This window comes from Bufo bufo, chromosome 8 (genome assembly GCF_905171765.1).
Source record: "Bufo bufo chromosome 8, aBufBuf1.1, whole genome shotgun sequence".
Taxonomy (NCBI): domain Eukaryota; kingdom Metazoa; phylum Chordata; class Amphibia; order Anura; family Bufonidae; genus Bufo; species Bufo bufo.
Window position 1 is genome coordinate 72,795,663 of NC_053396.1, and position 24,075 is coordinate 72,819,737.

Consider the following 24,075-nt stretch of genomic DNA (forward strand, 5'->3'; position numbering starts at 1 on the left):
ACGCAGAGAGAGGCAATGCAGAGAGAGGAGTCTGAAGAAGAGGAGTCAGAGGAGGAAGGTGGTTTTGAGGAGGTGGAAGACCAACCACAGCAGGCGTCCCAGGGGGCTTGTTGTCACCTTTCGGGGACCCTTGGTGTTGTACGTGGCTGCGTGGAGGAAGAGACCTTCAATGACATCAGTGAGGACAAGGAACGGGATATGGCTAGCTTGGTATCCAACCTTGTGCAAATGGGGAGTTTGCGGTTGTGCAAATGGACTGTTTGCGGTTGTTTGCGGTGCGTTAAACGGGGAGTTTGGTCTGTCACTGTGAAGCGGGCGTAACGCTTACACTACCTGATCAATACAACATCATACCTGATGTTTTAAAGCACGTTATTCCAATCAATTTAGGAATATTAGGTGATTTATGCCCTTTATGGATTAAAACCCGACTCTGCGTCAACTACGTAATTTTCCATGGGAGTTTTGCCATGGATCCCCCTCCGGCATGCCACAGTCCAGGTGTTAGTCCCCTTGAAACAACTTTACCATTACTATTGTGGCCAGAAAGAGTCCCTGTGGGTTTTAAAATTCGCCTGCCTATTGAAGTCTATGGCAGTTCGCCCGTTCGCGAACATTTGCGAAAATTCGCGTTCGCCGTTCGCGAATGGAAAATTTTGTGTTCACGACATCTTTGTCCGTGACATTATCCCAAGCCCATACCGCCATTTTTGTTCTGATCTGTGCAGCTATGGATACTATGTCTGCACCGGTCGTACAGATGCAGAATCTGACTTTGGAGGTAACTGACCTCCGTGCAACTGTCTCGCAGATTCAGAGTCCACAGGCTGCTGGTAGTGATGGCCCGAATAGTTTGCTGGCGAATAGTTCCCGGCGAACATAGCTTGTTCGCGTTCGCCGCGGCGGGCGAACATATGCGATGTTCGGTCCGCCACCTATACATCATCATTGAGTAAACTTTGACCCTGTACCTCACAGTCAGCAGACACATTCCAGCCAATCAGCAGCAGACCCTCCCTCCCAGACCCTCCCACCTCCTGGACAGCATCCATTTTAGATTTATTCGGAATCTGCATTCTCAGTGAGAGGAGGGACAGTGCTGCTGCTGCTGATTCAATAGGGAAAGCGTTAGCTAGGGCAGTGTTCTGTGTCCACAGACTCATCTGCTGTAAGGACAGCGTCCTGACAGCACCCCAAAAAGCCCTTTTCAGGGCTGGTACATCAGTCTGCTTTTTTTTTTTTATATATATATATATATATATATATATTGCAGTTGCCTGCCCGTGTGTGAGAGGCTGCAGGCTCAGTCACAGACAGTACTGTGTGCACACCATTCATACAGGGTGTGACAGAAAATACCTTGCAGATAAAAAAAAATTCTATTTAATATTTTTCTGCGATCTAATCACATTTGCAAGCCAGTGTGTGTCAGGCCCACACAGACTGTATTGTGGCCACTGGCTAGTGGCTAGGCCTCCACTTATACCGTTACAGGGTGTCACTCACTCACAAATTGTATAAAGTCTGTACTGAGTGTGCCTTAATGTATTTAGGTTAAGATTTAACTTTTAATTTATATCCATAAAATAAGTGAGACTGTGGAATAGAGTGAATTCCTGTGCTAATTAGGGAAGGTAGGATAGGTACTAAATAAATAGGATATAGGCCTACTAGAATGCCTGTAGGGGATGTATGGTGTGTATTAGGGATGGGCCTGAATGGACCAGTAACTTTCCCTATATACTAACCCTACTTGGCCTAGTCTGGTCAGTGGAAGAGCCTCACTGGATGTAGTCGGGGCACTCGTCCTTAAAAGGACGACCCCCAGGCTCAGGAACCTCGGGCCTAGACTATATGTCCCTGTGCTCTTACCTCCCTAGTAGATAAGTTCAGTGTCCTCCTCCGACACGTTTCGCCAGGTAGGAACCTGGCTCTTCAGGGAGAATGAAGGATTGTTCGGGCGCCTGGAGCAGTGGCTGTTCGCCTATTAGGATCAAGCGGCAGTGGCAAACTGTTAATGCATTTGCGTCTCTTTATGTGCGTCCCGCTCCACCCATGTTTTAGTTGACCAATCGGTCAGGATGTGGGCTGCGCATTCAATGCTTTTCCCCCTCCCCTGGTTACCTGTCAGATCTATGCGGAGATGTGTTCAGCCAGGTGCCACCTTCTTACTTGGGCGGTCTCGCTACCCTCCGCTGCTAACCGGAAGTGACATGGTACTGGGGAGTGGCTAGTTGTCAAGGGGATCTCACGCCGCGTCCCCGGCCGGCTCACTGTATAGTAAGATTCTGGTTGGTGATGGCTATATGTCATCTTGGGCTAGATGAGATTCAAAAGAAGGAGTTAGCAGTTGCACAATTAGACATTGTATCATCCCTAACTAACATCGATGTTATGATGCGTTTTTTAACACTATGATATCTACATTCACATACTAACCAGGGTAAACACACCCTGGCATAGATAGACATCTCAAATAGATAGTCATTGACTTGACTACTATATAGTTATTTATACATATATGGAGATATATGGAAATATTCTTTGTCAAGATCATTCAACATTGTATTGTTTTTATAGTCCAGGACAAGGAGTAGATATGGAGGTATAATAGGTCCATTTGTTCATGCATACATACAAATATACACTGCTCAAAAAAATAAAGGGAACACAAAAATAACACATCCTAGATCTGAGTTAATTAAATATTCTTCTGAAATACTTTGTTCTTTACATAGTTGAATGTGCTGACAATAAAATCACACAAAAATAAAAAAATGGAAATCAAATTCTTCAACCCATGGAGGTCTGGATTTGGAGTCACACTCAAAATTAAAGTGGAAAAACACACTACAGGCTGATCCAACTTTGATGTAATGTCCTTAAAACAAGTCAAAATGAGGCTCAGTAGTGTGTGTGGCCTCCACGTGCCTGTATGACCTCCCTACAACGCCTGTGCATGCATCTGATGAGGTGGCGGATGGTCTCCTGAGGGATCTCCTCCCAGACCTGGATTAAAGCATCTGCCAACTCCTGGACAGTCTGTGGTGCAACGTGACGTTGGTGGATAGAGCGAGACATGATGTTCCAGATGTGCTCAATTGGATTCAGGTCTGGGGAACGGGCGGGCCAGTCCATAGCATCAATGCCTTTGATTTGCAGGAACTGCTGACACACTCCAGCCACATGAGGTCTAGCATTGTCTTGCATTAGCAGGAACCCAGGGCCAACCGCACCAGCATATGGTCTCACAAGGGGTCTGAGGATCTCATTTCGGTACCTAATGGCAGTCAGGCTACCTCTGGCGAGCACATGGAGGGCTGTGGGGCCCTCCAAAGAAATGCCACCCCACACCATTACTGACCCAATGCCAAACCGGTCATGCTGGAGGATGTTGCAGGCAGCAGAACGTAATCCACAGCGTCTCCAGACTCTGTCACGTCTGTCACATGTGCTCAGTGTGAACCTGCTTTCATCTGTGAAGAGCACAGGGCGCAAGTGGCGAATTTGCAAATCTTGGTGTTCTCTGGCAAACGCCAAACGTCCTGCACGGTGTTGGGCTGTAAGCACAGCCCCCACCTGTGGACGTCGGGCCCTCATATCACCCTCATGGAGTCTGTTTCTGACCGTTTGAGCAGACACATGCACATTTGTGGCCTGCTGGAGGTCATTTTGCAGGGCTCTGGCAGTGCTCCTCCTGTTCCTCCTTGCACAAAGGCGGAGGTAGCGGTCCTGCTGCTGGGTTGTTGCCCTCCTACGGCCTCCTCCACGTCTCCTGATGTACTGGCCTGTCTCCTGGTAGCGCCTCCATGCTCTGGACACTACGCTGACAGACACAGCAAACCTTCTTGCCACAGCTCGCATTGATGTGCCATCCTGGATAAGCTGCACTACCTGAGCCACTTGTGTGGGTTGTAGACTCCGTCTCATGCTACCACTAGAGTGAAAGCACCGCCAGCATTCAAAAGTGACCAAAACATCAGCCAGGAAGCATAGGAACTGAGAAATGGTCTGTGTTCACCACCTGCAGAACCACTCCTTTATTGGGTGTGTCTTGCTAATTGCCTATAATTTCCACCTGTTGTCTATCCCATTTGCACAACAGCATGTGAAATTGATTGTCACTCAGTGTTGCTTCCTAAGTGGAAAGTTTGATTTCACAGAAGTGTGATTGACTTGGAGTTTCATTGTGTTGTTTAAGTGTTCCCTTTATTTTTTTGAGCAGTGCATATATACACATAAGTATTATATGTCTCCATATGCATATATGTATATACTGCATATTTTACAGAAAGGGTTTATAGGAAAGATATTCATTTAGACCATTTGGTGTTACCGATTTCATTTTATAGATCCACCTTGTTTCAGTCCTCAAAATCATTTTGTCCCAGTCTCCTCCCCCCCTGGGCTTAGGCACTTGTTGGATGCCTATGAATTTAGGCAGGCAGTGTTTCCGCCATGGCAGAGGTTAATATGCTGTGCCACTGATGTGTCTTTGTTGTTTTGGATATCATTATAGTGGTCTCTAATCCGTCGCCTGAATTCTCTTTTTGTTTTCCCTACATAGTCAAGGGGGCAGGAGAGTAATAGTAAGAGGGTATATGTTTCGTCAAAGTGACAGGTACCACGCCCCCTTTACACACCCCCGTTTATATCGCTTGATATAAAGTTTATATCGCTTGATATAAAGTTTATATCGCTTGATATTAGTTTTATAACGCATGATATTAGGTTTATATATCTTGATATTAGTTTATATTGGCACTTCTCAGATGCCTGCGAAACTGCAGATCACAAATGTCTGTAAACATATTGCTTAATTAATGATTTACCAGACCCATGTCCCCGGAGCTGCCCTACAAGGTCGTGACACCTGTCAAGTACATCAAAGCAGGCCACAGACTGCATTCTTGTAATCGATACGGGTCTAAATGACTTTTCTACAGACATGCTCATTAAAACATCTGGACATTGCCACATGGCTGTTTTATAAATAAATTTTGTAATTTTATATCATCTCATAACTCGTTTACAACATTTAAGTTTTGATATAAAAGCTACCCAGTTTGATATGAATTTGGTATGAATTTATATCAGTTTATAACACTTGATAAGCTTTTGATATAAAATTAAGATTCATGCATAAAAAGACCTATAATAAACATATAAATTCTTATAAAACATAATTTAACTAGGCATTATAAATACATTTGGTAATTTTATAACATTTCATAAAACATTTACAACATTTAACTTTTCATATAAAAGCTACCCATTTTGATATGGCTTTGATATGAGTTTATATCAATTTTATACAATTCATAACTTTCATTTAAATAAAATCTTAATTGATTCTTAATACATTTGTATTCGGCTATTAAGTGCTTATCACGTCTTCAAGATTCTTACTACAGATGGCAACATCCTCCTTATCTACCTAGCTATCCTTATATCTATCTATCGATCTATCTATCTATCAATTATCTATCTATCTTTCTATCTACCTATCTATAGTCTATCTTTCCATCTATCTGTTATCTATCTATCTATCTATCCATTTATCTATCTATCAATCCATTTTTATCCAGACAACTATCTATCTATCTATCTATCTATCCATTTATCTATCTATCCAGCTATCTGTTATCTATCTATGTATCTATACATCCATATACCCCATCTATCTAAATTCTATCTATCCTTCTATCTATTATCTATCTATCAATTATCTATCTATCTCTCTATCTACCTATCTATAGTCTATCTAGCCATCTACCGGTTTTCTAGCTATCTATCAATTTATCTACAGCTCTATCCTTCTATCTATCAATTAGCTATCTATCTATCTATCTAATATCTATCTAATATCTATCTATCTATCTATATCTCTATCTATCTATCTTTCTATCTACCTATCTATAGTCTATCTTTCCATCTAGCTGTTATCTATCTATATTTCCATCTATCTAGCTATCTATCTATCTATAGTCTAGCTTTCCATCTAGCTGTTAGCTATCTATCTATCTATCCCTTTATCTATATATCTATCTATGTTTCTATACATCCATATACCTCATCTATCTAAATTCTATCAATTTATCAATTTATCTATCTATATTTCTATCTACATATCTATGTATCAATTACCTATCTATCTATCTATCTATTCTGTCTATCTACAGACATGTCAGGACATGTCCTAATATAAAGTCTATACATATATCTATCGGTTATCTATCTATGTAGCTAAACAACCATATACCCCATCTATCTAAAATGTATCTATCAATTTATCTATCTATCTATCTAGCTAGCTATCTATCAATTATCTATCTATATCTCTATCTATCTATCTTTCTATCTACCTATCTATAGTCTATCTTTCCATCTATCTGTTATCTATCTATGTTTCCATTTATCTATCTATCTATCTATCTATCTATCTATCTATGTATCTATACATCCATATACCCCATCTATCTAAATTCTATCTATCCTTCTATCTATCTATCCATTTATCTATCCAACTATCAATCTATCCACCTATCTGTTATCTATCTATGTATCTATACATCCATATACCCCATCTATCTAAATTCTATCTATCCTTCTATCTATCTATCTATCTATCTATCTATCTATAGTCTATCTATCCATCTACCTGTTTTCTATCTCTCAATTATCTATCTATCTATCTATCTATCTATCTATCTACTTATCTGTAGTCTAGCTTTCCAGCTATCTGTATTTAGAGGGCTTGATATAAAATGTTATATTGCTTAATATTAAATTTATATTGCTTGATATAAAATTTATATACTGTTGTGCACTGTCACAGATGTCCTTAGACATATCCTACACAACCAACCCCCAACACGCTGTGTCAATACACACCTTAGTATTTTTCTGTGTCAACCATCCCCACCACTCTGTGGCAATACACACCGCAATGTTGCAAAGTTGTATTCATTTAAAATGTTTACACAATACAAAATTTCAAAAATGTTGTACAATATGTTGTAAAAATGTCAAAATGATCAATTTATCCATATAGCTAGCTATCACAATCTAACGTTTCAATCGATAAATATTTTATCTATTTATCAATCTATCTAACAATTTATCCATTTATCTATCTATCTTTCTATCTATTTCTAACCATCTAGCTACTATAACATGGCTATCTATCAAACATCTATCTATTTACATTTCTATCTATCAAACATCTATTTATCTTTCTATCTATCTAACTGGCTGTCTTTCTATCTTTCTTTCTATCTATTATTTATCTTTCTATCTATCCATTTTATCTAACATTTTATCCATTTATCTATCTTTCTATCAATCTTTCTATCTATCTAACTGTCTGTCTTTCTATCTTTCTTCCTATCTATTATCTATCTTTCTAGCTATCTATCTATCCATTTTATCTAACAATTTATCCATTTATATATCTTTCTATCAATCTTTCTATCTATCCATCTATCTAACAATTTATCAATTTTTTTATTTGTCTAGCTACCACATATCTATTTATCTAATTATCTACCAATCTATTTTATCTATCTTTTTATCTAGCTGCTAATATCTATCTAACGTCCAATATTTCTATCTATTTTCCTATCAATCTATCCGTTTATCTAACAATGTATCCATTTATCTATCTGTGTTTCTATCTTTCTATCTATTTCTAACCATCTAGCTAACAAAATGATCAATTTATCCGTATATCTATCTACCCCAATCCAACTTTCAATAGATAAATATTTTATCTATCTACCTATCAATCTATCTAACAATTTATCCATTTATCTGTCTATCTTTCTATCTATTTCTAACCAGCTAGCTACTATAACATGGCTATCTATCAAACATCTATCTATTTACCTTTCTATCTATCAAACATCTATTTATCTTTCTATCTATCTAACTGGCAGTCTTTCTATCTTTATTTATATCTATTATCCATCTTTCTATCTTTCTATCCATTTATCTAACAAATTATCCATAGCTACCACATAGCTATTTATCTAATTCTCTACCAATCTATTTTATCTATCTATTTATCTAGCTTCTAATATCTATCTAACATTCAATCTTTCTATCTATTTTCTTATCAATCTATCCATTTATCTAACAATGTATCCATTTATCTGTCTTTCTATCTTTCTATCTATCGTTCTATCAATTTTTGTATCTATCCAGCTATCTAACAATTTATCCATTTATCTATCTATGATCAATTTATACGTATATCTGTGCCAATATAGACAGACAAACCCCACCACTCTGTCAATACACACAGCAATGTTGCAAAGTTGTATTCATTTGAAATGTATACACAATTCAAAATTTCAAAGTGTTGTACAATATGCTGTAAAAATGTCAAAATGATCAATTTATCCATATAGCTATCTATCTTTCTATCCTTCTATCAATCTATCTATTTATCTTTCTATCAAACATCTATTTATCTTTCTATCTAACCGTCTATCTTGCCATTATCTTTCCATCTATAACGTATCTATTTATCTATCTATCAATTTATCAATCAACAACCTATCTATCTATACAACTATTTATCTAGCTTCCAACAGCTATCAATTTATCTATCTATTTATTTATGCATATATCTATGTATACGTATATCTATTTATAAAGCTTCTAATATCTTTCTAACAACATATCTTTCTATCTAGCGATCTATCTATAACACGGCTATCTATCAAACATCTATTTATCTTTCTATCAAACATCTATTTATCTTTCTATCTATCAAACATCTATTTATCTTTCTATCTATCAAACATCTATTTATCTTTCTATCTAACTGTCTAGCTTTCCACTATCTTTCTATCTATCACATATCTATTTATCTAACAATTTATCTATCAACAATCTATCTAAATATCTGCCAATTTATTTATCTAGCTTCTAATATCTATCTAACAGCCTATCTTTCTATCTATCTTTCTATCAATCTATCTATATATCGACCTATCTATTTTAGCTGTCTTTCTATCTATCTTTCTATTATCTAGCTTTCCATTATCTTTCTATCACATATCTATTTATCTATCCATTTTATCTTTATATCTATCTTGCCATTAAGCTGTCTATATATCTACCTATCTTTCCACTTTCTATCTATCCATAGATAGGGTTTTACGGGACGCCGATCCGGGTGATTTCATACAATTGCGTTTAGACGGCGGCGAAACGTTTGATTTGATTTTTTCTAATAGATATTCTAGAGATGGATTTAGAACCGAAACATTTTTTGGACAATATCGCTAACGCTTTACAGAGTAACGCGGAGTGCATAGCCGGTAATACACTTAAACTAGTTGTCATCATTGTCAGGTGTCGCCGTGGTGGGGCCAGAAGACGTTTGGGCGGTGTCGCGTATAGTCGGATTATTGATCGTAAAAAACAACATTTATACGATTTTTATAATTACGATAATAACGTCTGTCTGGCCGCTAGTGTTTACGCTATTTTGGAGGGTGCTGCTTTGAGCTACGTCGCCTTGTTAGAGAAAGCTCAACAACTGCATAGAGACTTACAAATATCCGAGGGGTATTTGGTGTCTTTTTACTGACGTTGCTGAATTTGAAAATAAATAAATAAATAAAAAATATTAAACAACACAATTAAAATTTTGTACCACAATAGGGGGCAGTGGCGTTATTATCACACAGCCCGCACAGCTAAAGAAAAGACCGGCTATATATTGCACCATGAAAAGCATTATTATGGCATAAAAAAATCTAAAAGCCTTTATCAGTTTTCGATTATTTTTGTGACGTTTGTTGCACTGTATACAAACATAAATAGCGACACGGGTGTATGCTGTTTTGTAAAGCGTGCCAGAGCCCGAATTGTGTTGAGCAGTCTAATAATACACGGTGCCCGATATGTAGGACGTATTGCCGTTCAGAGGCTTGTTTTGAAACACATAGAAACCTGTCACTTAGTGATAAAGCTCTTTGTAAGAAAAAAACTTTTTGCAGATTTTGTTACAAATATATAGACTGCGGCGATATTTTGTAAGTCTCTATGCAGTTGTTGAGCTTTCTCTAACAAGGCGACGTAGCTCAAAGCAGCACCCTCCAAAATAGCGTAAACACTAGCGGCCAGACAGACGTTATTATCGTAATTATAAAAATCGTATAAATGTTGTTTTTTACGATCAATAATCCGACTATACGCGACACCGCCCAAACGTCTTCTGGCCCCACCACGGCGACACCTGACAATGATGACAACTAGTTTAAGTGTATTACCGGCTATGCACTCCGCGTTACTCTGTAAAGCGTTAGCGATATTGTCCAAAAAATGTTTCGGTTCTAAATCCATCTCTAGAATATCTATTAGAAAAAATCAAATCAAACGTTTCGCCGCCGTCTAAACGCAATTGTATGAAATCACCCGGATCGGCGTCCCGTAAAACCCTATCTATGGATAGATAGAAAGTGGAAAGATAGGTAGATATATAGACAGCTTAATGGCAAGATAGATATAAAGATAAAATGGATAGATAAATAGATATGTGATAGAAAGATAATGGAAAGCTAGATAATAGAAAGATAGATAGAAAGACAGCTAAAATAGATAGGTCGATATATAGATAGATTGATAGAAAGATAGATAGAAAGATAGGCTGTTAGATAGATATTAGAAGCTAGATAAATAAATTGGCAGATATTTAGATAGATTGTTGATAGATAAATTGTTAGATAAATAGATATGTGATAGATAGAAAGATAGTGGAAAGCTAGACAGTTAGATAGAAAGATAAATAGATGTTTGATAGATAGAAAGATAAATAGATGTTTGATAGATAGAAAGATAAATAGATGTTTGATAGAAAGATAAATAGATGTTTGATAGATAGCCGTGTTATAGATAGATCGCTAGATAGAAAGATATGTTGTTAGAAAGATATTAGAAGCTTTATAAATAGATATACGTATACATAGATATATGCATAAATAAATAGATAGATAAATTGATAGCTGTTGGAAGCTAGATAAATAGTTGTATAGATAGATAGGTTGTTGATTGATAAATTGATAGATAGATAAATAGATACGTTATAGATGGAAAGATAATGGCAAGATAGACGGTTAGATAGAAAGATAAATAGATGTTTGATAGAAAGATAAATAGATAGATTGATAGAAGGATAGAAAGATAGATAGCTATATGGATAAATTGATCATTTTGACATTTTTACAGCATATTGTACAACACTTTGAAATTTTGAATTGTGTATACATTTCAAATGAATACAACTTTGCAACATTGCTGTGTGTATTGACAGAGTGGTGGGGTTTGTCTGTCTATATTGGCACAGATATACGTATAAATTGATCATAGATAGATAAATGGATAAATTGTTAGATAGCTGGATAGATACAAAAATTGATAGAACGATAGATAGAAAGATAGAAAGACAGATAAATGGATACATTGTTAGATAAATGGATAGATTGATAAGAAAATAGATAGAAAGATTGAATGTTAGATAGATATTAGAAGCTAGATAAATAGATAGATAAAATAGATTGGTAGAGAATTAGATAAATAGCTATGTGGTAGCTATGGATAATTTGTTAGATAAATGGATAGAAAGATAGAAAGATGGATAATAGATATAAATAAAGATAGAAAGACTGCCAGTTAGATAGATAGAAAGATAAATAGATGTTTGATAGATAGAAAGGTAAATAGATAGATGTTTGATAGATAGCCATGTTATAGTAGCTAGCTGGTTAGAAATAGATAGAAAGATAGACAGATAAATGGATAAATTGTTAGATAGATTGATAGGTAGATAGATAAAATATTTATCTATTGAAAGTTGGATTGGGGTAGATAGATATACGGATAAATTGATCATTTTGTTAGCTAGATGGTTAGAAATAGATAGAAAGATAGAAACACAGATAGATAAATGGATACATTGTTAGATAAACGGATAGATTGATAGGAAAATAGATAGAAATATTGGACGTTAGATAGATATTAGCAGCTAGATAAAAAGATAGATAAAATAGATTGGTAGATAATTAGATAAATAGATATGTGGTAGCTAGACAAATAAAAAAAATTGATAAATTGTTAGATAGATGGATAGATAGAAAGATTGATAGAAAGATATATAAATGGATAAATTGTTAGATAAAATGGATAGATAGATAGCTAGAAAGATAGATAATAGATAGGAAGAAAGATAGAAAGACAGACAGTTAGATAGATAGAAAGATTGATAGAAAGATAGATAAATGGATAAAATGTTAGATAAAATGGATAGATAGAAAGATAAATAATAGATAGAAAGAAAGATAGAAAGACAGCCAGTTAGATAGATAGAAAGATAAATAGATGTTTGATAGATAGAAATGTAAATAGATAGATGTTTGATAGATAGCCATGTTATAGTAGCTAGATGGTTAGAAATAGATAGAAAGATAGATAGATAAATGGATAAATTGTTAGATAGATTGATAAATAGATAAAATATTTATCGATTGAAACGTTAGATTGTGATAGCTAGCTATATGGATAAATTGATCATTTTGACATTTTTACAACATATTGTACAACATTTTTGAAATTTTGTATTGTGTAAACATTTTAAATGAATACAACTTTGCAACATTGCGGTGTGTATTGCCACAGAGTGGTGGGGATGGTTGACACAGAAAAATACTAAGGTGTGTATTGACACAGCGTGTTGGGGGTTGGTTGTGTAGGATATGTCTAAGGACATCTGTGACAGTGCACAACAGTATATAAATTTTATATCAAGCAATATAAATTTAATATTAAGCAATATAACATTTTATATCAAGCCCTCTAAATACAGATAGCTGAAAAGCTAGACTACAGATAAGTAGATAGATAGATAGATAGATAGATAATTGATAGATAGAAAACAGGTAGATGGATAGATAGACTATAGATAGATAGATAGATAGATAGATAGAAGGATAGATAGAATTTAGATAGATGGGGTATATGGATGTATAGATACATAGATAGATAACAGATAGGTGGATAGATTGATAGTTGGATAGATAAATGGATAGATAGATAGATAGATAGATAGATAGATAGAAGGATAGATAGAATTTAGATAGATGGGGTATATGGTTGTTTAGCTACATAGATAGATAACCGATAGATATATGTATAGACTTTATATTAGGACATGTCCTGACATGTCTGTAGATAGACAGAATAGATAGATAGGTAATTGATACATAGATATGTAGATAGAAATATAGATAGATAAATTGATAAATTGATAGAATTTAGATAGATGAGGTATATGGATGTATAGAAACATAGATAGATATATAGATAAAGGGATAGATAGATAGATAGCTAACAGCTAGATGGAAAGCTAGACTATAGATAGATAGATAGATAGCTAGATAGATGGAAATATAGATAGATAACAGCTAGATGGAAAGATAGACTATAGATAGGTAGATAGAAAGATAGATAGATAGATAGAGATATAGATAGATAGATAGATATTAGATAGATATTAGATAGATAGATAGATAGATAGATAGCTAATTGATAGATAGAAGGATAGAGCTGTAGATAAATTGATAGATAGCTAGAAAACCGGTAGATGGCTAGATAGACTATAGATAGGTAGATAGAGAGATAGATAGATAATTGATAGATAGATAATAGATAGAAGGATAGATAGAATTTAGATAGATGGGGTATATGGATGTATAGATACATAGATAGATAACAGATAGCTGGATAGATAGATAAATGGATAGATAGATAGATAGATAGTTGTCTGGATAAAAATGGATTGATAGATAGATAAATGGATAGATAGATAGATAGATAACAGATAGATGGAAAGATAGACTATAGATAGGTAGATAGAAAGATAGATAGATAATTGATAGATAGATAGATCGATAGATAGATATAAGGATAGCTAGGTAGATAAGGAGGATGTTGCCATCTGTAGTAAGAATCTTGAAGACGTGATAAGCACTTAATAGCCGAATACAAATGTATTAAGAATCAATTAAGATTTTATTTAAATGAAAGTTATGAATTGTATAAAATTGATATAAACTCATATCAAAGCCATATCAAAATGGGTAGCTTTTATATGAAAAGTTAAATGTTGTAAATGTTTTATGAAATGTTATAAAATTACCAAATGTATTTATAATGCCTAGTTAAATTATGTTTTATAAGAATTTATATGTTTATTATAGGTCTTTTTATGCATGAATCTTAATTTTATATCAAAAGCTTATCAAGTGTTATAAACTGATATAAATTCATACCAAATTCATATCAAACTGGGTAGCTTTTATATCAAAACTTAAATGTTGTAAACGAGTTATGAGATGATATAAAATTACAAAATTTATTTATAAAACAGCCATGTGGCAATGTCCAGATGTTTTAATGAGCATGTCTGTAGAAAAGTCATTTAGACCCGTATCGATTACAAGAATGCAGTCTGTGGCCTGCTTTGATGTACTTGACAGGTGTCACGACCTTGTAGGGCAGCTCCGGGGACATGGGTCTGGTAAATCATTAATTAAGCAATATGTTTACAGACATTTGTGATCTGCAGTTTCGCAGGCATCTGAGAAGTGCCAATATAAACTAATATCAAGATATATAAACCTAATATCATGCGTTATAAAACTAATATCAAGCGATATAAACTTTATATCAAGCGATATAAACTTTATATCAAGCGATATAAACTTTATATCAAGCGATATAAACGGGGGGGTGTAAAGGGGGCGTGGTACCTGTCACTTTGACGAAACATATACCCTCTTACTACTCAGGAGCATTGTGCCAGATACACTACACCCATAGTTAGGCAGTTCACATAGTCACGGATGTCATATTCTCTACCTGTATGTGAACATGTGAAGGTCTTGGTCTTAAGTACCTGGCTACACGCCATGCATCTGCCACATTTATAAGTGCCAGTAGGTTTCCTTGACAGCCAATTGCCAGGATTAGTAGGAGGCTGGTAGTGGCTGTTAACCAGTCTGTCTTTGAGGCTTCTTCCCTTCCTGGAAGTGATCATAGGGTATGGTCCTATCATATCCTCCAGATCTGGGTCCGTTTTAAGGATATCCCAGTGCTTTGAAAGTACCCTTCTGACCTCCTGATGAGCATCATCAAAGGTCCCTATGATATGAGTAGTGTTCGAGGATATGATAGGCTCCGACCTCTTTTTCTTTGGTATGAGGAGCATGTCTCTGTTCTCCGAGCATGCTGCCTCATATGCTACCCTGAGTACTCCATCTGGGTATCCTCTCTCCCTAAATCTGTACCTTAGATCCTTTGCTGCACTTTTAAATTTTCTCATGGTGGAGCAATTGCGCCGGAGTCTAAGGTACTGACCTTTGGGTATGCCCTTGCGTAGAGCATAGGGATGAGAGCTCTCCCAGCGGAGTATACTGTTGGTAGCTGTCTTTTTGCGATACACAGAGGTAATTATGTTATTGTTTGGGCCTCACTCTATTAGCACATCTAGAAATGGTAGTGATTTATGACTAGATTCAGATGTAAACCTTAGACCCAGAGCGTTATCATTAATTATCTCCATGAAGTCCGTAAAGGAGTCTTCAGTCCCTCTCCACAGTACAAAGACATAATCTATGAACCTCAGCCACAGAACTATCTTGTCTTGCCACTTATCCATCTTCTCTGAGCCAATAACATTGGCTTCCCACCAGCCCAGAAGCAGATTTGCATACGACGGCGCACAGGAACTTCCCATCGCCGTGCCCCTGAGCTGGTGGTAGTGGCGGTCGTCAAAGAGAAAACAGTTCTTAGTAAGGCTGAAGTTCAATAGTTCGAGTACAAATTGGTTATGTCGAGATCGTCTTAGGTCTCTTATAGATAGATAACTTTCCACTGCCTTGAGGCCTAAATCGTGTTTGATTGAACTGTATAGGGCCTCAACATCAATGGACACAAACATAGTCTCATCATCTATACATACGACACTCAGTCTCAACAATAGGTCAGAAGTGTCCCGTATGTATGATGGTAGTGTCCCCACAAATGGTCTTAGAATTTTATCGACATATATACCTATATTTTGCCCTAGGCTTCCTACCCCTGACACTATAGGACGCCCTTTTAGGGGTGTAGTGCCCTTATGGATCTTGGGTGTGGAGTAGAAAGTGGCTGTGACCGGGTATTTTGGAAGAAGGAAATCTAGTTCTGTCTAGTCAATTAGTTTTTCCCTCAGTCCCTGGTTTAGAATTTCCCTAAGTTCTAAGAGAAAGAGAGGTCCAGGATCCTGTGGTAAAATTTCATATGTTCCCCTATCCTTCAGAATGTCTAGGCACACATTTTTATATGTGTCTTGATCCATTATAACTAGATTTCCTCCTCACTCACAAATACCTCGCAGATAAAAAAAAAATATATTTAATATTTTTCTTCTGTGATCTAATCACATTTGCAAGCCCGTGTGTGTCAGGCCCACACAGACTGTATTGTGGCCACTGGCTAGGCCTCCACTTATACCGTTACAGGGTGTCACTCACTCAAATATCTTTCAGATTAAAAAAAAATCAATTTAATATTTTTCTGCGATCTAATCACATTTGCAAACCAGTGTGTGTCAGGCCCACACAGACTGCATTGTGGCCACGGGCTAGTGGCTAGGCCTCCACTTATACCGTTACAGGGTGTCACTCACTCACAAATACCTCGCAGATAAAAAAAAATAAAAAAAATATATTTTTCTGTGATCTAATCACATTTGCAAGCCCGTGTGTGTCAGGCCCACACAGACTGTATTGTGGCCACTGGCTAGTGGCTAGGCCTCCACTCATACTGTTACAGGGTGTCACTCACTCACAAATACCTCGCAGATAAATAAAAATTCTATTTAATATTTTTCTGTGATATAATCACAGTTGCAAGCCCGTGTGTGTCAGGCCCACACAGACTGTATTGTGGCCACTGGCTAGACCTCCACTTATACCGTTACAGGGTGTCACTCACTCACAAATACCTCGCAGATAAATAAAAATTCTATTTAATATTTTTCTGTGATCTAATCACATTTGCAAGCCCGTGTGTGTCAGGCCCACACAGACTGTATTGTGGCCACTGGCTAGTGGCTAGGCCTCCACTTATACTGTTACAGGGTGTCACTCACTCACAAATACCTTGCAGATAAAAAAAAAATTATATTTATTATTTTTCTGTGATATAATCACAGTTGCAAGCCAGTGTGTGTCAGGCCCACACAAACTGTACTGTGCCCACTGCCCACCACTTATATAGGGTGGCACAGTACCTTACACGCATAGTAACACTTATCTAATAAAAAATGACAGGCAGAGGCAGGCCACGCCGCAGGGGCCGTCGTGTTCGTGGTGCTGTGATTTCCACTGGCCCTGGAATAATGCCGAGTGTTCAGAGGCCACGTACCCTGAACCCAAAAAAATTCGGAGAAAATTGTTGACTGGCTTACACAGGACTGATTAACTAAGTAAATAGGTGATGTTTACGTACTATTCAAAATATATGTTTACTGCCTAAATAAAGTACGCTAAAAACAGTTTATTATTTTTATATTAAAATTCTCTACAAAATAGGCTTGGTAGAGCGAAGGGGGATATCTCAGACTAATGATGCTGGTCCCTACTAACACTCCTACCACTAGAACTCCAATTAGTAAGGAGTATATTATGTTGGTATATATCCTCTACCAGCAATGGGAAAAATGGACATCCAATATTAATGCACCTGATTGAAACAGTATATAGTGTGTCAAGTCTCATAGTTTGTGGGAGAACATGCACAATACATAGTGTCAGGTTACATTAAGGATGAACCAACCCTAAACTGGTGGCTATTACACAGGAATGAACCACTGGGCTCCTAAAATATCAGCGAGAGTCAGTCTGCAATTGTGTTTGCAGAAATATATTGATCGACGCGTTTCTATACCCAACTGATTGTTGGTTCATCAGGAGCAAGTCACTAGGTCCACTGTCACTACCGAATATCACCCCCTGACTACAAATAATCTGCACGCCACTGATGTCGTGCGTGCAGCACTCAAGAATAGATCCCCAAGTCAACTGTTGCTGCTAAATATTCCCCCCTCACACTGGGTGCAGCAACTAACAGAGAAATCAGGAGTGTCTAACTTAGAAAATGCTGCACGCCACTGATGTCGTGCGTGCAGCAATGAGCCTCCGGCATATGTGGCCATGACCCGCGCGTAGCCCGGACTTGTTTAAATGGAGGAAACTCCTCCCATCTGTGAAGCCAACTCGCATTGAGTAACCAATCGAGAATAAAGTACGTCACCTGACTGCGCACCAATCCTTCCGTCACAGCCAGATGACGCACGATCCATCATCTCGTCAATCCAGGACTAGCAACAAGCCTGGCTCCGCCCACCCGTAAGCGTCACTCATAGGGGGGGGAATGAAAAGATGACGAATATCTTCTCCCTTCACTGTATTGGTCAGTACAACAGGAGGGAGGAAAAATAAAAGGTCTGTGACGCACGCTTGGGTTCAATATTGAACGGGGACATTAACGATATAAAGATACATAGTAATAAGTCCAAATTCCTTATACCTACAACGGAGACCAAAATCTGACCCCCGCAGCAGGCAAAAAGGAATAACAGACAAAGAGATACAAAGGATATATTTAGAGATAAGCACTAAAATACCTAAATGGATAAAAAATATTATTACCCATAGGTATTTAGATAGAACGTAAAGGATCTTACAGGGAAGTAGTACTCATATCACACATCTGTATATCACATCATATAATGTATTTATATGACATAATATAATAGAGAGTGAGAAAAATTATTACTGGAAGTTCATTCAATTAAACAGGCAAATGAAATAGCATCATTAAGGCCATTAGGCTTGACAGTGTTGAGGGTGAATATCCACTGTGCCTCTTCTTTAAGCAACAGTGTATCGATATCACCACCCCTGGGTGGTGGCCTGACATGTTCTATTCCTTGGAATTTAAAGCAATCCAAATTGCCAGGATGATAAGTGGCCACATGTTGTGCCACAGGGGTATCTCCAGAATTTTTAATTTTTAGGAGATGCTCACCTACGCGCCTCCTGAATTCACGTTTGGTTTTGCCTGTATATTGTATACCACAGATACAGGTGGCCAGATAAACCACCCTAACTGTCCTACAATTAATGAAGGACTTGATGGAATATTCATGTCCTGTGGTCGTGCTCTTAAATTTTGTACTTTTCCAGATAGCTTTACAAGCTATGCAGTTGCCACACTGATATGTACCGTTAGGTCTGTTGGCCCCCAACCACGTAACATCCCTGGGGGTAGTAAAGGCACTGTGAACCAGCCTATCCATAATGTTACCCCCACGTCTATATGTAATCATGGGGCGACTGCCTACTAGGTGACCAACATCCGGATCAGTTTTTAAAATGTCCCAATTTTCAGTGAGCAACGCACGTATCTCACTACTTGCTGTGTCAAAAGTGCCAATTATTCGTATCTGTGCCTCATTAGATGTTCAATTCTTAGGATGCAGAAGTTGCTCTCTATTACATGCTGCTGCATGTTGGTATGCTTCCTTCAGAATTGGTTTCGGATAGCCCTTTTCTGTAAACCGTTTTTTGAGGTCATCAGCCGAGGTCTTAAAATCACACCATTGAGAACAATTGCATCTCATTCTAAGGTATTGTCCCTTAGGGATGCCCCTCTTGAGTGGGTAAGGATGTCCACTCTCCTCTCAAGAGGGCATTGGTGGCTGTTGGTTTTCGGAACACTTTTGTTTTAATGCAACCAGAGGGATCAATCTCACATGTAAGGTCCAGAAAAGTGATCCGTTTCTCATCACTTTCTGATGTAAAAAACAGGCCCAAGAAGTAGATGTTCAATCTTGACACAAAGTCCAAGAAACTCTCCTTTGTGCCCTTCCATAGAATGAAAATGTCATCAATGAACCTCATCCATAATAATATGGATGAGGTCCATTGTTCCATTTCCTCGTTAAAGACAACCTCTCTCTCCCACCAGCCCAGTTAGAGGTTAGCAAAGGTAGGGGCACAAGGACTACCCATTGCCACCCCCCTGAGCTGGCGGTAGAGAGAACGGTCAAACAAGAAAATGTTGTGATGCAGAATAAAATTCAGCTGTGTGATCACAAATTCGTTGTGTTCATAGAATTGTGACCCCCTTTACAGTAAAAATGCATTGGCTGCCTCACAGCCACGCTGATGTGGGATGGAGCTATATAAAGCTTCAACATCCAAACTGGCAAGTAGGGTATCTTTATCACATCTGATGTCATTTAATCTTTTGAGAACATCCATCGAGTCTCTCACAAAAGATGGTAGGCTGGATACAAATGGTCTCAGAACCCTGTCGACATATATACTAATCCTTTCGGTAAGGCTACCAATACCCGACACTATCGGCCTCCCCTTTAAAGGGTTAGTCCCCTTGTGTATTTTGGGCAAACTATAAAAGGCCGGTAGTGTCGGGTAGGTGGGCATAAGATAAGCTAGTTCATTTGCACTTATGAATTTGTGCCATTTTGCCCTACTTAGTATTTGGCCTAGTTTCTTCTTGTAGGCCTCAAGAGGGTTCTGATCCAATTTAGTGTAACAGGTGTTGTCGTCAAGAATCCTCTTACACATCTGAACATAGCAGCTGACATCAAGAACAACTATATTGCCCCCCTTATCTGAGGGCTTGATTATAACAGTAGGATCTTGTTGTAGTTGCATTAATGCCAACTGCTCCTGTTCAGACAGATTTTTTGGATATGGATTCCGGACATGTAAGGAACGTAATCTATCCGTGACAACAGTGAGAAAGACATCAAGGGGCGAATTATTAGCCAGTGGAGGAAACTTTTTAGATACAGGTTTTAGATCGGTAAACGGTCCTTCGCCTGTATTTCGATCACTTTCCACCAGAAGATCAGCAAGCAATCTAACATCAGGAAGATCCTCCTGATCTATACCCAGTTTCTCACATTCTTTCTTGTCATGGGTGCAAAAAAACTTTTTCCACTTTAGTTTCCTAATAAATAAATTGATATCTTTCACCCATGTAAAGGGATTGAATCTGCATTCGGGTACGAAAGATAAGCCTTTACTCAAGACTGTCATTTCAGCGGTGGTCAGGATACGTTTTGAGAGGTTAATAATTTGTGAGGTATCGACTGATCCACACTCCTTTATTTGCCTTTTCTGTTCCTGAGTGGATATTCGCTTGTGAACTGAGTCGGTTCCAAGGACCCGAGAGGTGTCCCTAAAAAACCTCCTCGATGTCCTCTCTCACTGCTGCCACGTCCCCTACCACGAGAAACTTCTGCACCTCTACCTCTTCCTCTACCTCTACCTCTTCCTCTGCCGCGTTTATTCTGGCGTAGGCCAGATCCAGTTTCAGGATCTGTTTCGTATTCAGAGGAGGATAGGTCTGTTTCACTCTCATTCGTATTTTTATCTTTTTGTGGACCTGCAAACTCAAGAATTTTGCCCTCTCTAAAGTCTTTACTATCCCTCACAAACTGATTGTGCTTTCTTTCTTTTAGATATCCAGTGAATCTCTCCACTGATTGTTGTAATATGGTTTACCTTTTAGAGAAATCCGGTAAAGGAGAGAACTTTTTAGCGGCCTTAATAGTTTCTTTTAGTTCTATCGTATTCTTGGCCAAGAACTCTTTCTCTTCATCAAGAAGGAATTTCATCAATCGTAATGATGAATCAATTGATTCCTTCTCCCATTTGCTCATCAAAGACTCAGATCTGAGCCTGAGGTTAGGTAGAACCGGATTTCTCAGTCCTCTTGGGACTATTTTATTTTTAAGGCAAATTTCCAGAGTTTGGATCTCCCACCAGGATCTAACCTGATTTTTATACACCCTTGTTAGGTTTTTGAACATAACATTAATATTGGGCGTGTATGCCTGGGTAGGGAGGTCTTGCTCTGAAAATACTTCCTTAGGGTTGCCTAACCATGTATCTGAAGTGATGTCCCCTGACAGAAAACCCGCCATCACAATGTTTAGTAAATGAAATCTGATTAACTAAGTAAATAGGTGATGTTTACGTACTATTCAAAATATATGTTTACTGCCTAAATAAAGTACGCTAAAAACAGTTTATTATTTTTATATTAAAATTCTCTACAAAATAGGCTTGGTAGAGCGAAGGGGGATATCTCAGACTAATGATGCTGGTCCCTACTAACACTCCTACCACTAGAACTCCAATTAGTAAGGAGTATATTATGTTGGTATATATCCTCTACCAGCAATGGGAAAAATGGACATCCAATATTAATGCACCTGATTGAAACAGTATATAGTGTGTCAAGTCTCATAGTTTGTGGGAGAACATGCACAATACATAGTGTCAGGTTACATTAAGGATGAACCAACCCTAAACTGGTGGCTATTACACAGGAATGAACCACTGGGCTCCTAAAATATCATCGAGAGTCAGTCTGCAATTGTGTTTGCAGAAATATATTGCTCGACGCGTTTCTATACCCAACTGATTGTTGGTTCATCAGGAGCAAGTCACTAGGTCCACTGTCACTACCGAATATCACCCCTTCACACTGGGTGTACAACAGAGCGACAGAGAACCCAGTAACATCTGACTACAAATAAGCTGCACGCCACTGATGTCGTGCGTGCAGCACTCAAGAATAGATCCCCAAGTCAACTGTTGCTGCTAAATATTCCCCCCTCACACTGGGTGCAGCAACTAACAGAGAAATCAGGAGTGTCTAACTTAGAAAATGCTGCACGCCACTGATGTCGTGCGTGCAGCAATGAGCCTCCGGCATATGTGGCCGTGACCCGCGCGTAGCGTGGACTTGTTTAAATGGAGGAAACTCCTCCCATCTGTGAAGCCAACTCGCATTGAGTAACCAATCGAGAATAAAGTACGTCACCTGACTGCGCACCAATCCTTCCGTCACAGCCAGATGACGCACGATCCATCATCTCGTCAATCCAGGACTAGCAACAAGCCTGGCTCCGCCCACCCGTAAGCGTCACTCATAGGGGAGGGGATGAAACGATGACGAATATCTTCTCCCTTCACTGTATTGGTCAGTACAACAGGAGGGAGGAAAAATAAAAGGTCTGTGACGCACGCTTGGGTTCCATATTGAACGGGGACATTAACGATATAAAGATACATAGTAATAAGTCCAAATTCCTTATACCTACAACGGAGACCAGACTGCTGAATTTTATTCTGCATCACAACATTTTCTTGTTTGACCGTTCTCTCTACCGCCAGCTCAGGGGGGTGGCAATTGGTAGTCCTTGTGCCCCTACCTTTGCTAACCTCTACCTGGGCTGGTGGGAGAGAGAGGTTGTCTTTAACGAGGAAAGAGAGTTTGTCTTTAACGAGGAAATGGAACAATGGACCTCATCCATATTATTATGGATGAGGTTCATTGATGACATTTTCATTCTATGGAAGGGCACAAAGGAGAGTTTATTGGACTTTGTGTCAAGATTGAACATCTACTCCTTGGGCCTGTTTTTTACATCAGAAAGTGATGAGAAACGGATCACTTTTCTGGACCTTACAATTGAGATTGATCCCTCTGGTTGCATTAAAACAAAAGTGTTCCGAAAACCAACAGCCACCAATGCCCTCTTGAGATGTGAGAGTGGACATCCTTACCCACTCAAGAGGGGCATCCCTAAGGGACAATACCTTAGAATGAGACGCAATTGTTCTCAATGGTGTGATTTTAAGACCTCGGCTGATGACCTCAAAAAATGGTTTACAGAAAAGGGCTATCCGAAACCAATTCTGAAGGAAGCATACCAACATGCAGCAGCATGTAATAGAGAGCAACTTCTGCATCCTAAGAATAGAACATCTAATGAGGCACAGATACGAATAATTGGCACTTTTGACACAGCAAGTAGTGAGATACATGCGTTGCTCACTGAAAATTGGGACATTTTAAAAACTGATCCGGATGTTGGTCACCTAGTAGGCAGTCGCCCCATGATTACATATAGAC